The following is a 15,273-nucleotide window of genomic DNA, read 5'->3' as shown; positions in this document are numbered from 1 at the left end:
GACCACTAGGGGACACGCTTGCCCATACGCGTGCACCCCCCCCCCCCTTGTCCGGATCACCCGATCCAAGGGAGGCAACCCCTGCTTCGGCACCCTTGCCGGTGACCGCCGCAGTTATTTCCCTTGCACCGGCACTGCTCCTCGCCTTCAGTGCGAGTGTGTGCACGGTCCTACCAAGCTATGCGGTGATGACCCCATCTGCCACACCGCCGAGTGCTGCTGTTTCCCATCCACTAATGGTGTCTCAGCAAGCTACTCAACCAAACAATCAGCAACTCATCGCTAAACTTGCTGCAGCAATTATGCACCACTCTGCCTTCTGGTGCCGCGCCTTGCGCCCACAGAGCAGGTACATGCACGCCCCATTGGAACTTAGGCAGTGTTGGATTCTTCTGCCCCATTGCCTAACTCGGCTGTTTCCCAGACTAATATTGGCACTTCCACGTTGGAGTACCTCTTATATCATATCATATATCAATATCAAGGCGTGCAAGCCTGACAAGGCCTTTTACCCGCTTGAAGTGGGGAAGAAAAAGAGAGTCCCCACGTATGTCTGTTGCATTTTTCAACATTGAGTGCGCAGTGCTTGAAAAATCAGAAAATATGTAAACGAGTTTTGTATTTAAAGTTTTCACAATGAATATCAAGATAATTCTTACATGTATTAATAACTCGATCCTGCCTCTCGGCAGTGCTCGGGCCGATCTTGTCTATCACTTTATCCGTCAACACACAACTGACAACTGAACGCCGGTCCTCTCGCAGGAGCTGTTCGCGAGATTGGACCGCCGTTCAGCAACAGGGGGATGCACATCCCACGGCAAGCCGACGGACTTGTCACCCCCCTCGCCCACGACGCCCATAACACTCGATTACGGCGCCGTCATGCCACATGCCCTGACCGTCTCGCGTCCGATGGCAACCGATTCGGGTTGGGATGCCCACGGCACTAAGGGGCATTATAATTATTCCCCTTGCGCTCGTTTTCACCTGTGTCGGTTACGGTGGCATCGAACCACGGACTCTGACACACAACATGACACTCCTCCCTGTTCAGCGAGGACACGTCGCACAAGGGGGATATGTGCTCTAAAGACACATTCCTTTTCGATGATTTTCGGCGCCAAGGGAGGCAACTCCACATTTGTAACCTAGGCGCTCGAAGCTGTGGTTAGTTTCGCCGACACAGCACATCACTCCTGCCCCCCGTGCTGTCCACCAACGATGTTTTCTTTCGGTTTCTCATTGGGTCCTCATGCCCAGTCAGGGACTTTACACATCTTTGCATAGCAACTGCACTTTTCTTGCTGTTTCTCAGGCTATTGGCTACAGGAAATGCATCACAATATTTCCCCTTCTATCCATTTGATTTATTATCACAAGCAACAATCACGAAATATATATAGAAAAATCTATACATAATTAAAATAAAAAATAAAAAATAAAAAAAATAAAAAAATCAAAAAAAAAAAATCTATATATATGTATATATATATATATATATATATACATATATATATACACACACACATATATACATATATATGAGATATATTGCTACATTCATACGCATTTCTGCTTTCACGTATAGATGCGTACTTATCCATCGGTATACACATGTGTATGTGCTTATGGGATAGGTTCAGACGACTTTCATATTAACATGTACAATTATATTTCTATCTCAATTCATTGACATCTGTTCATTGAGATTCCCTACATAGCAATATAGGCACACTTGCATTTGCGGCCTTCTGTTCACAATGCCCAGAACTCTGCCTCTATGTACTGGCACTTTATTCATATGCGTATGTACATCTCATATGTAGGTGCATGGACAGATTCCTTTCCATTGATGATTATGCACACTTACCCACTTACTTGGGTATATCGGTGCACGCTACACGTATGCTTATACAGCTGCTTATTTCTTGTGTCTCGATCTCTTGTCATTGGCATACTTCTGACATCACTTGAGCTGATGGAAGTTTTTATTCCCTTGGCACATATATGTATTCATTTTCATAAATTCATCCCTACCTTGCTTTTGGAGGACGACTGCACTCACAAAAATAAAATAAAATAATAATAGCCTCATTCACGCCTGAATGTATGCTCCTTCACATTTCAATAGTGGCTGGTCCTTAGGGATCCACACATACCCCCTTCACACCCACAGGGCTAAGAATGCCTCTCTTGGTGCAAGGACGGACAAGGCAACCCAACTCATTTGCCTGCAACAATCACCCATAAGGCTGGAGATGCACAAGGAAGGGTGAGGCAGTCCAACTTAGAGGTGCCACTCTGGACACACATGCCTTTCATTCCTTCCAAGTTTGTAAGGCATCCCTTCTTTCTCCCCTTGCCTACAACAACCCTTGGTTTGCACCACTGTGATTGTGACAAAAGCTCCACACAGGCCCTACATCCTAGCCAGCCTTCCCATGAAGAGGTGTCTATCTTGCCTTACAAGTTTTAGCGGACCCAAAAACTGCCCACTGGGCAGGAGACAATCACCCTCAGCCCATCTCTTCTACTCCTCTCTAGTAGCAGAAGGCCTGGGTCATAATTGTTTTCCTCTACATTTGGGAGAAAGGCATATTGACGAGGACGGATGCGTCCCACAAAGCACAACGAACCGTCCATTAGCCACAGGGGTGTACCTTTCTGCCCACTCATACCAGCACGGCAGATGCCGCATTCAAGCACATCAGTTCACCCCATCACCTTGCTTGAACACAAATCCAGCATCAACGTCTCAAACAATTGGCGTTCGAAAGCACTTTCTGCACTTAGTCTTCCCTGCCCGATCCTTTCGGCCTCTACACACAACCACTGCTGTGGTTACAGATGGCCATTCCTCCTCAAGCACTGTCTTTCCAATGAGACACTTCCAGAGGTTGCTAGCCTAGGCAGGCTATCCCATCATGGAGCCCCAGCCTTCGGTCAAGGGACTGTCAGAGGATGACTTTGTTGTCACTTCGGAAGCAAGCACCATGTCTTTCTGACACACGGTTGCACCACAAGACCCCGTCAACTCTTTCCGGCTTCCTTACATTGCAACATAATCTGCATGGTGAACACCTTCGTCCCTGAAGCACACAGCAGCTGTTTCCTGGTTTACCCATGCTGATTGGTGTCCTCCTAGGAACAGTATATGATAATCAGTCGAGTACGACAGTCTCCATCAGAACAGCAGAGGAGGCATCTGCTGTCCAGTCTATTCGGGCTGGAATTCGATTATACAATTTATAGTAGAGAGTGTTTTGCCCAAGTTGCATCCCCGGTCCCTCAATCAAGAGGGCCTTAGGACTCATAATTGGGAAGGTTCCCAAAGGCTACTTAGGCCTAAGGCTACAGCACTAAGTCCCAGTGCAATTTGACTTCTAGTCTGAGAGACATAGTCATTCATGAAAGACTAAGCTGCAAATGATTTCCCTTTGCAATTAAGAAACCACTGGCCAATAGCCAGTACAACACATCTTGAGCCACTTACCTCCCTGCCCCGCCCCGCTCCATCCCAGACTCAGTACGCACCACACACAGCCAGAGGCCTGTCATGGATCCGGTCCCCTTTCTCACTAAAAAACCTTCAGCAAAAATTTTCCCCATGGAAACCCTCTTCCATTTGGGAATTCCATCACTGAATGAGACTCAGTGACCTGTGGGCACATGAAATGCACTTCCACAGCCTGATCCAACCCAGCCATTGACTGCGGACAACCTTCTGCAGGTTACTCCAACAGGCCACACTCAGGCAGAGAAGCCACCAAGCCTTCCGTATGCCCCTTCGTGATGGTACCTACCTGGGCAATTACACAACCCTGTCCCAGAGACACCAGGGACATCAAGTCTTTTGTTGCCAAATGTCTGCCATCCTATGCATAGGCAACATACCAGTGCTGTCATTTTTTGACAACGTCAAAAAAGGGGGGGGGGGGGGGGGGGGGGGGGGGGGGCCGGGGGCGGGGGAGTGCCCATCGCCTGTCAGCTCGCATGGAGGAGCTCCACAGATCTGGCTGTCATGCCTGAGGCAGGCCCAACACGGTGACCTACCTCTGTCTCGTGCCACAGTTTCCTTCAAACACAAAAACCACTTCCACTATCGGCCCACATCCGTTGTGGAATCATCAGATCAAACCACATGCGCACCTCCTTGCATTGACGCTCATCCGCGCTCATCTGCTCAGCTGTGGTCCACAGACCTCCCCCACAATACAGCTGTGGACCTCTGTCTTCTTTACCCGCACTAATGTCCTTAGGCGACACAGTACACTCTACTTTCGTCAAATTCTACTTGAGGGACACCTATCGCCTAAGGGATAATGGCTCATCGACTTCTACCAGAGAGATGTCGCACGCCTGCGGGTTGATGGCGCAAGAGCCATCGCTTCTGTGGTAGCTGCACAACAGACCATCACAGCTCACAGACAGTAGAACAGGCGAGCCCTCCACCTTGTCGTGCTATTCTGCACTAGTTGGGTCACGGTTAAGTATGTGTAATTAAAAGGAAATTTTCTATCTAAAATTACGTTTAAATAACATACTTACCGTGACCCAAATTTAAGACCCTCCCGTCCTCCCCGCTTCCTGTTCTTCCTGCTTGCTGCGCTGGTGATGGCATATTGCCGTCAAAAGAGGGCGAGAACCAGCGGGACAAAGGGGAGGTTACCTACTTCCGGGAGGTTATCGGCCGTAGTTTCGTCTGCTCCGCATGGGCGGATAGTTTGCACAGGACAGGAATGTCAGACCCCTGCCGGAGTCTGCACTAGTTGGGTCACGGTAAGTATGTTATTTAAACGTAATTTTAGATAGAAAATTTCCTCTCAGTGCCCTGTGGTGGGCTGGCAGTCACCTGTTCACATGCAGCAATGGCCCAAAATGGCTGACCACACTTTGACCACACTCAGCCCTAAACACATGCACACCTGAGCAGAAAACGGCTCAAATTAACAGTGGAGAAAATAGAAGTTGATAGGGTATAAAGTCAACAACTAGATTACTAGAGTTGTAGTTTTTGCTGTTGTTGGAAGTGTTCTACTTACATCATAAGTGTTCTCTATGAGCACCTGTTTTGAGCTGCAGCAATTTCTTCTTTTAGTTAAAAGTTTGGGATATCTAACTTTGAAAATAAGATCTGCATCTGCTTGATGTGGTTGTACAATTCTGTGTTTCCCTGAATGGGATTTTGACATGACATATGCAAGTCAGAGCTGTCACACATGATGGCAGGTTTGATAACGGAGTGGTTAGGAGGGTGGAGATTTCAATCTCAGGGTCCTGGGGTTGGAACCTCGAGGAGGTAAGGGTGGAGATTTTTTTTTTTTCCTGATCTCCCAGGTCAACATTCATGGAGACCTGCTGATGTCTTAACTCACTCAGTACGGCCAGTCCTCTCTTCTCCTCTACACAGACCCCTCGGATGTCCAGTGGGTGTCTGAATGACCCAACCTTTAGCTTCTGTCGTCAGAATTGTGGTATTCTTTGTCAACATGCACGTCTTCAGTATAAGAGCCTTCCACTTGCAATATTTTGATGATGGTAATTGGGGTGAAACGCTGTTAACGTCGTCTCTTTCACCGTTCGAATGGAAAGAGTTAACCCCTATTGAATGTGTACACATGCACCTGACTCTGTCATTCATGTTGGTGTATGGCGGATTTGGAAACATGAACATATCTAGCATGCACACCCCCAGTGTGACAATATCAGTGGTGACCAACAGTCACTAATAATGCAACAAGATGCAGAATCCTGTTGGAATTCTGGGAAGCAAAATTGTACTGTTTCATTTTGCATGCACCACCTTGACTTGAATTTCTTTTTTGTTTTGTTTGTGTGTGTGTTTCCCATTTGAATCATAAGAGTGTATGGACGTCAGTTTGAAGTATAACACTGAATGGCATTTTATGATAATAATGACAGTAATATTCATTTTTTCAGCTGTATAAATTGCATTTTATATAAAACTGTGTTGACTAAATTGTCATTTATATTGGTAAAATCATATTAATTTATATAGGAAAATTAATAGCAATTTTAAAAGCACTGAATTTCCTTTTAGATTTACCTGCTCTCATTGTTAATTCTGAATCTTATTTGCTTTACAAGCAGTTGGTTTCAGTCTATGTATTGGGATAATAGTGAAATTTGTTTTATAATTAATTGTGATAGGGTTTGAATCATTTTTCTCTAGACTCCATTTTGAGACAGTTTTTGAGAATGATTGGGCCAGTAGGAGAAAAAAGGCAGATATTCTGTCTTATGATTAGGTATACCAATAAATTCCAGTAGCTGTAAATGACCATTATTGCAAGCAATAAGAGGCATTTTGGAATTACTTCAAGCAGGTTCATAAACATGAAAATCTATATTTCAGTGGCTGTCAAGGAAGTTTGTGCCTTTTCCAGAAACTTCATGTTAGATGCTTTACCAGGAAAAACTCTTACACACACTTGAAGAAATATCTCAGTTTACAGACTGTAGTTGGATGCCTTTAGCTCAAACTCAGTGTCCCTATGGTAAAACTTTAACAAATTGAGTGTCTATTCTTCATGGTCTTTCTGCCATTCTGCCAAATTTGTCATCACTTTCGAAAATCCAGTTTGCTCAGAATTCCATTAGATCTTTTCATGGTTTTCTTTTTTTCTTTTTTCTTCTTTTTTTTTGGGGGGGGGGGGGTGCATGCATATCCCATCCCACCCAGGTTACAGTTGTGCATGGATGTTCATACTACTTAAAGTGGAAGTTTTTAATCGAAAATCCGGTTTCATATCTTAAAGCACTGAATTAAGTAATTTGCGTTGCTTGTAGTACTGACATTTGGTTAATCAGAGCAAGATTTCAGATAAGTTTTGAAGAAGCTCGGGTAGATTTTGGACAAAGAAATTGCCAAAGACGTTTTTTGTTTTTTTTCTTGTATTCAGTACAATTTAATGGTGGTTTCTTTACAGTCAGAACTTGACTGGGTGTGTGAAATGATCATGAAGGCTGGGATGTGTATTGTCCATGTGTTCACTCAGTTTCTTCATTCTGGACTGGACTTTTTGGTTTAAGGTGACAGGCCAGTGCTTCATTCTTCTCCACTTTTCCAACTTTGTTTCTGGATCATTTGTTGATTTTGTGAATGAGCAGTGTGTGCACGTGTGTGGGGGTGAGGGTGTGTGTGTGTATGAGGCATGTGTGTGAAGGGAGAAGTATACAAATGAATGAAAAATATAGTGTGGAGTGTCTGCAACAGTATTAACCATTTCTTTGACAGATCACATTCAGTGAAACACTTTCAGAATGAGTGTACTCATTTGAGACAGAATTCCTGGAGAAGGCAGGCAAAAAAAAAACCCTTCAGTGTGAACAAACTATTCAACAGAATGAGATTTTTAATTTGTCTCTTCATTGACATGCCACATTGTTTAATTTTAAGCTTAAAATGTAAATAGATGATGATGTTGTTTTTTTTACTTTACCAAAATATAAACAGTATAAATCATGTTGGGGCATTTGTACAGTGGGTTTTTTGTAATTACTCAGTTGTGTTATCTGTGTGTTATAATTTTCAGATCTGATTGTATATGTATTGAGAACACTACCATAGTTCTTTTTTCCATTGTATGTCAATGTTTTACACAAACCTCAGGTGGGCTGTCAAGGCCTGCTCAGCACATAGGGTTTGTGCAATTTACAGGTATAATGCACACATGCTTTTTCTTATTTTACGCATCTGCTTTTTTCTTTCCCCCCCCCCCCCCCCCCCCCTTTTTTTTTTTTTGTCCTTTTTTCCCCCTACGGCAGATATCATAACATACATGGATCAGTTTGCGCTGACACCTTGAAACTGAAACCATACCTACAAGAAGAAAGAGAAAGCTCCAAATCCAGGCACTAGATAGAGATATAGATATGTGTTATAAGTCCAGAAATTAAAGACTGGACATTACATCACAAGCCTTGAGGGCTCGTTGGATGATGCATATATATATATATATATATGCATTTATGTGCATGTGTATCAAAGGAAACATTCCATTCTTTTCCCCCTGAAATTGGAAGTAAAATTTTTCCTTCTGTTTTTTGTTTTGGTAAGTGCATGTGCTGGATAAATAATGTAATCTGTTCAGGTGCTTTTTCTCCCCCAACCTGTAGAAATGCATTTCAACATATATGATAACAGTTTTAGAATTCACGCATTTCTGTGCAGTCCCAACTTGTTTAATTGGCAGAGGAGTTTGCATGAGAAATGTACAGTGAAATGTGGAATAATAGCTGTCAGTGTTACTGTCCATTTTTCATGAAAATGTTTCAAAATGCAGTGTTTTCGAAATGCCAGAAATGTTTGCTGAAATGAAGCATTTGCAAAAATATTTTGTAGACATGAGCATTATTCACTAGTCAGCAACTTGTCAATCTTTTGGCTAATTTCAACTGTGTAAAGATGTACTGTGCTCTCATTGGCTGGCTGTTCTGCTTTCTCACTGGATGCGATTCAGCGAGTTCTGCGTTCTCATTGGCTGGCTGTTCTGCTTTATCATTGGGCAATTTTGCAGTGAGTTGTGCTCACGTACACAGAAATTGTCAAGTATATAAGAAAGGACACCGGCAGTCGTGCAGGTCGGGGTTTGTGGATGGCGCACAGCAATGTTTTTCCAGGGAATTTTTTTTTTTTTTTTTTTTTGGAAAAGTGAGACTTTTTTTTTTTTTTTTTTTTTTTGACTGCTTGAGAAATGTTGCTTGTTCATTTGATATTTCATTCCAAGACTTACGATGTATGTATTAAAAAACTTGACTCCGTCCAATTTTTTTAACATTCCATTTCATTAACATGACTCCATTGTTGTAACCAGTGTCTCAAAATTTTGCTTAAAATAGAATGACTCATGAATGTTCAGCAACCTATGATTTACTTGTTGAAATAAACTTTTTCTCCTTTGACTGTGCTTGAGGGCGAAAGGTAAACTGTCTTATAACTGTAATGTAATGTATTTTGTAAGATGAAAACCCTCAGAAGCAACGTTTCACTTTTCCTCTGGCAGCCATCAGACATGGACTTTAAAGAAGAAGCAAATTTCCCTAACTAGACAGCAGTACTTGCACCCCTGCATATGCTGCTCAAGGCATTGTTCACATGAATCTAAACTTGCTTTTCTACAAATGCATTGTATCAAGAAATGCATGGGGAAGAAAAAAAGAAAGAACTGTCAGTACCCATTCAGCATCATGAATTAGTTACAAGCCACCAATAATGCAAATCAATGAAAAATACAAGAATGCAGCATTAAACATATCACATACACAAAAAAAAAAAAAAAAAAAAAAAAAAAAAAAAAAAAAAAAAAAAAAAAAAAAAGGAAAAACATACTGGGCATCCCATAACAGTTAGAACTTGTACTGGGCATGCCAAAATAGTTAAGCTGTTTTTAATATATTTACTTGCTTGTTTATTTCACCTAATGTTAATGTATTTACCTGTTTGTTTCACTTTATTTTAACCCCTAGGCTGCTTATATGACGAGATAACTCGTCATGGCAAGCATGTACGCTTCGCTGCCACAATGACGAGATAATTCGTCATTGAAATATTCTGACTTTTCCCTGCTTTGCATTTAGTTTGTTGACAAAAATGCTGGTAGCTTTAGCTTGGGGAATCTTTCTAGATGCTATTTATAGCTAGAAACACCATCAACGTCATGAGGCAGTCCTTTATTTGAATGTTTTGGTTGGGTTACTGGCCGCAGTGTTTGCCTGGCTCCTCTCCTCGCTCGCTCAACAAAATGTCGGACTGACGCCGTGCTCAAGACAAGCGATCGAGGCAAACTAAATCAACCAAGATTGTTTTCTCTAGCTGATGCTCAGAAAGAATTGAAGCGTAAATTCGAAGAAGACAGTGATGAACTATAGGACGATCTGATGGAAAATAAAGGGAGCAATCAAGAGAGTTGCAACGATACGACTGCGAGTGATGCCAGCTGTTCAGCTCTAGCAGTCGACAGTAGTCACCCGAATTTTTAGCAGGTCACAGTGTGAGCGATTTTCTTGGCACTCAGCCAACACGGTATGATGAGAACTGGATAAGTGACCATGTGAGAGGGATGAAGAAAAGGGGGGTGGAGACTGAGGGGGCATGGCCTCACATCCATATCACTTGGAGAAGTCACAATGCATTGTGTATCTATTTCTTTCTTTTTTTTTTATATTGTGGTTGTTCTAGTATGATTTTGTGTGTGCAGATATCCATTTGTCCAGAAAATATTTTAGTGCAAATTACCTGACTAATGTTTGTAATGAACAAGTTGAAAATGTGACAAAAAACAAAACACTGATTTCAAAACAGCGTATCTCTAAAAAAAAATATATATATATATAAAATGGGAAAACATCATGTGTTTTGTATTCTTTATTCATTTACCTTTCAGAAAATATATACTTTTATGGGTCCTTCTCCAATAACAAAGAGCACAGAATTTTTTGAAAATTTATATCCGGTTTTTTGTGGGAAAAAAAAAAAAATCCCTGGCAAACAAATTTCACTTAAATCTTATTTTCCTGGCAGCGAAAGGGTTGTTTTTCCCAAAGCAGATGTGGTATCACCTATATGGATCAATCTTTGGTGCCTTCATGAAACTGAAACTAAGGTCAAGGGATGAGAAAGCCCAAAGATATTCTCCAACTGTATTTTTTTCAACCCTTCAGCTGCATCTTTGCTTTGCATATAGTACCCTGTTGCCGACCCAAGGCTCAAACTTTGGCCCAAAGAACTTTTTCTGTTCAAACTGTGTTTAAATTTACACAATAAAGGTTTTTGACTGATTCATAAGCCCATCCAACAGCAAATTCTATCAAATGAAAATACTACATAATGCATACAACATGCCAGTGATCTGACACATCCATTTATCTCCTGAAAAAAAAGCATATAAAATTACACAATCAAGGTATACAGCCGCACCAATAAACCCTACTATGAAATTAAATTGGGCTGTGTTAGAAATGCCAAATGCCACCCACTTAATTGATACTAATCAGATGACAGTTTCTTTACATCAATCCAATAAATCACGACTGACAAAGCAATACTGAAGTCCACACTGCACAACATCACAGTATGGACCCATCCCAGAGTTGCTCCCCCCACCTGGTTGCAGAATACATTTCAACAGGTAACTTAAGTGAGGAGGCACTGTGGCAGAGGAAGAAGATATACAGCGAACAACTCAGTATCTTAAGAAGAGACGGACAGCAAGCCCAGTATGAAAAAAAAAGAGTACAGTTACATGAGAACAAAAGGCTTTAGCAAGAAAGAGAGAACAGTGTTGAAGACAAGGTGTCCCATAATGAAAGAACAATGAGGCCAGCTGCGAGGAAGTGTCTGGGTTTGTTCCGATAAATCTTTTATTTTTTACCTGTGTTCCAGCTGAATCAGAAGCAGTAACAGCACTGCCTTGAAGTTGTGTACCTTGTAAATGGAGAGAGCTACCACTCTAATATTGTTAAAGGTCCCACAGTCTTTTATCAGGGCAGTGAATTCATATCCACTGTGTCAAGGGCTTGGCGTAGGATGATGGAGCCCAATTCTTTCCTTCCTTAAAGATAAGAGAGAAGGGGGGGAAAGATGGGAAAAGATATCTGAAACTAATCCACAAAAGCAAGCTGAATAAAAGACTTCATAAGAAATCTGGAGCAGACAGATCAAGCTGGAAGGAAGAGCAGCTGTGTTGTATTACATTTTGTCACTATAGATTTCTCTGTGTGAAATTCAGGCTGCTCTCCCCAGGGAAAGCGTGTCGCTGTTGAGCAACGCCACCATTTTTTTCAACCTGCAAGCGTGCTTTCCTATCAAAGTGGATTTTTGTGCATAATTTTGCCAGGGACAACCATTTTGTTGCTGCATGTTCATTTACCTGCGCTATGTGCATGCTATATATGGGACCTTGGTTTATCATCTCATACAAATGACACTGGCAGAGTTGTTTTGACCAGGGACAGAGCACTAGTTATCATTATTGCCTATCACCCAGCTAACCACATATGGCACTTGACCAGAAACAGCAAGCCAAAAGAGAAACCAGTTGTCCTGCTGGTGTGTTACAGCAGCATCCCAACCATGGAAACCTGTTGTCCTGCTGGTTTGTTACAGCAGCATCCCAACCATGGAAACCTGTTGTCCTGCTGGTGTGTTACAGCAGCATCCCAACCATGGAAACCTGTTGTCCTGCTGGTTTGTTACAGCAGCATCCCAACCATGGAAACCTGTTGTCCTGCTGGTGTGTTACAGCAGCATCCCAACCATGGAAACCTATCTTCTTCTTCTTCTTCTTCTGCGTTCACTCGTATGCACACGAGTGGGCTTTTACGTGTATGACCGTTTTTACCCCGCCATGTAGGCAGCCATACTCCGTTTTCAGGGGTGTGCATGCTGGGTATGTTCTTGTTTCCATAACCCACCGAACGCTGACATGGATTAGAAGAACCTGGCAGGAATGGCGGCACTATGCCAGAAGAAAACACACAGCCAAAGGACAGACTGTCTCACATGAGCATGAGCTGACAATATGAAAAAAAAATTCAGGGCAAAGTTTTTAGGCTTTACATGCACCCATAGGGTACACAACTGCAGACACATGCATTGATGACTATCATGATCATAGAAAAGTATGCTAACAGTAATAGAAAAATATACTAACTGCATATACCTGCAATGTATTATGACCCCCCCACCCCCACCCCCACCACACACACAGAGCCCAGGACAATGCCCCGGATCATTAACATCCACATAACTCCTTGACAAAACGACCAGTACATTCAACTTTCATACATCAAGCCACAAGTGTCTCCAACACATACTTCTCATCCAAAGAGATTTATCTTCCCTGACCGGGACCAGCCAACTGAACCTGAAACTTCAACCTGTTCAGCCTCCCCTTCTTACTGACATGATCCATCACCAAGGTTCACAGCAGATGGTCGTGAAACCAGCAAGGCTCAATATCAAACTGGATCTGTTTCTCACTAATAGTAATAATAATATATAGACCTTATGTTGTGCAAAACTCCCCAAATAATCGGTTCTTGGCGCCTCACATAAAAGAGTACATATACAATGGTGTTAACTCCCTATATAATGGGCTATGGGCACCTCGCATGAAACAACACAATTATAATACAATAGTGCATAATAGCATACAATAGCAAATGAAGACAAGAAAAAAAACAAAGAACAAACCCATATATACCTATATACACCAAAACAATACTATAAATTGCATATGTGAACAATCACACCAAAAAATACACAAAATATGCCCTACACATGCACACACATTCCCACACGCATACGTACAGAACACACTCGAGCACATGCACGCACCACTGTAAACAGCAACACACAGGCACACATACTACTTGAAGATTGTAATGGGGGGTGGGAGGGCTGGCGGGGGAGGGGGGGGGGATGGAGACAGACAGACCACTTCACATCCATAGGCCATTTTGAACAGGCAGGTTCTCTATTTCGTTGTTTTTTTGTGTTTTTTTTGTTGTTGTTTTTGAAAGAGGTCAGAGTTGGTGAGTTATGGAGATCCAAAGAAAGATAATTCCAGACAGAAGGTGCTTGATACTGAAAGGCCCATAGGACAAAACTGTCTCTTTCCAGACAGAAGGTGCTTGATACTGAAAGGCCCATAGGACAAAACTGTCTCTTTCCAGACAGAAGGTGCTTGATACTGAAAGGCCCATAGGACAAAACTGTCTCTTTCCAGACAGAAGGTGCTTGATACTGAAAGGCCCATAGGACAAAACTGTCTCTTTCCAGACAGAAGGTGCTTGATACTGAAAGGCCCATAGGACAAAACTGTCTCTTTCCAGACAGAAGGTGCTTGATACTGAAAGGCCCATAGGACAAAACTGTAAAACTGTCTCTTTCCAGACAGAAGGTGCTTGATACTGAAAGGCCCATAGGACAAAACTGTCTCTTTCCAGACAGAAGGTGCTTGATACTGAAAGGCCCATAGGACAAAACTGTCTCTTTCCAGACAGAAGGTGCTTGATACTGAAAGGCCCATAGGACAAAACTGTCTCTGAAGAGAAACTGGGGACTCAAAGGAGCTTTTCTCCAGAAGACCCCAGAGACTTGGCTGTGTGATCACTGCACACGCTTGGTCTCAACACTGTCAGAACAAATCATTACTCACAATCAGTTAACCATCACAGCACAGAAGATTACACACACCAACAGGTGATCCCACGGCACAACTTGGAGACTGCCGGGAATACAGAACTGAGGGACTTGCACACACAACTTGTGAGAGAAAAAGACCACCTCACCACAGAACACTTTCAGTAGACGTATATGCATAGACCCCGACACATTGGTCAGGCCTTGAAAATGTACTAAATGCTGCAGGAATGAAAGAGAGAGTGAACAAAAATAACAAAGAAAGAAGAAGAAAAAAAAGAGAACAAAACAACTGTAAAGCAGATTCAGCAAAACCCTCACTTCCACAGTCACATCTTTCATTCCCCTTTTGTACACGAAAGTGTGTCTTCACAAGTGACTGAGAACGTTGATGTTTTTGACTTTTTGCATTCATTATCAGTTGTTTCGCTTGTCAGTTTAACGACTTCTCTTTTACGAAGTCCTTTAAGTAATTTCCTGTAACTGTATTTAGAGTTGTTTTGTTGTTGTTGTTGTTTTTTTTCTTCCAAATTTCACCCACATTTTTACCCTCATTTGCCCAGTTTCTCCCAACCCTCCATTCATCCACATCTCCCACCCCTTCTAACCGATAATACTCAGATCTATTCATAAATACTTTAACAAAATGTCTTCAATCACCGATATGTGTGACGGGACATTAAACAAAATTCCTCCTCCTCCTCCCTTTCATTCCCCACAAAGCTGCCCACCACAAGGACGGCAAACCATTGATCACACTGGACCTGAAATAGCCTGATGAAAAAAAACCCCATGTGAAGTAGCAACAGACTTCCTGTTCTCATCGGTCAGTCTGTCTCTTTCCTCACATGGATTTTCTGTCCCCACACAAATTATCTATCCCCACGCAAATCCCACATGTGGCATAATACTCAATGAGTTGTCTCCATCTCACAGATTATGATGATGGTCAGTTCCAAAAAACAAACAAAAAATATTTTTCAGGAAATATGTAAAAAAAAAAAAAAAAAGAAGTAAAACTGAATCTTATCTACTGAATATTGAAAACACAAAACACTAGCAAAAAGCCAGCAAATTCTGTATACATCTTTTGTTGTTGTTTT

At 42.2% G+C, this 15,273-nt stretch overlaps 2 long non-coding RNA genes across 2 annotated transcripts; one reads left to right on the top strand and one right to left on the bottom strand.

Moving 5' to 3' along the window:
• Positions 1–7,739: 7,739 nt before the first annotated feature.
• LOC143279762 (uncharacterized) lies at positions 7,740–12,456 on the bottom strand. The gene is made up of 2 exons (XR_013054948.1): positions 12,290–12,456; positions 7,740–12,105 (listed from the first exon to the last, which is right to left on the bottom strand). It is a non-coding gene; the product is annotated as an uncharacterized LOC143279762 (long non-coding RNA).
• Positions 12,457–12,462: 6 nt separating this feature from the next.
• Positions 12,463–15,189, top strand: LOC143279763 (uncharacterized). The gene is made up of 2 exons (XR_013054949.1): positions 12,463–13,602; positions 14,035–15,189. It is a non-coding gene; the product is annotated as an uncharacterized LOC143279763 (long non-coding RNA).
• The last annotated feature ends 84 nt before the right edge of the window (positions 15,190–15,273 follow it).

The sequence above is a fragment of the Babylonia areolata genome, chromosome 3 (assembly GCF_041734735.1).
Source record: "Babylonia areolata isolate BAREFJ2019XMU chromosome 3, ASM4173473v1, whole genome shotgun sequence".
Taxonomy (NCBI): Eukaryota; Metazoa; Mollusca; class Gastropoda; order Neogastropoda; family Buccinidae; genus Babylonia; species Babylonia areolata.
This window is presented reverse-complemented; position numbering and strand designations above follow the sequence as displayed.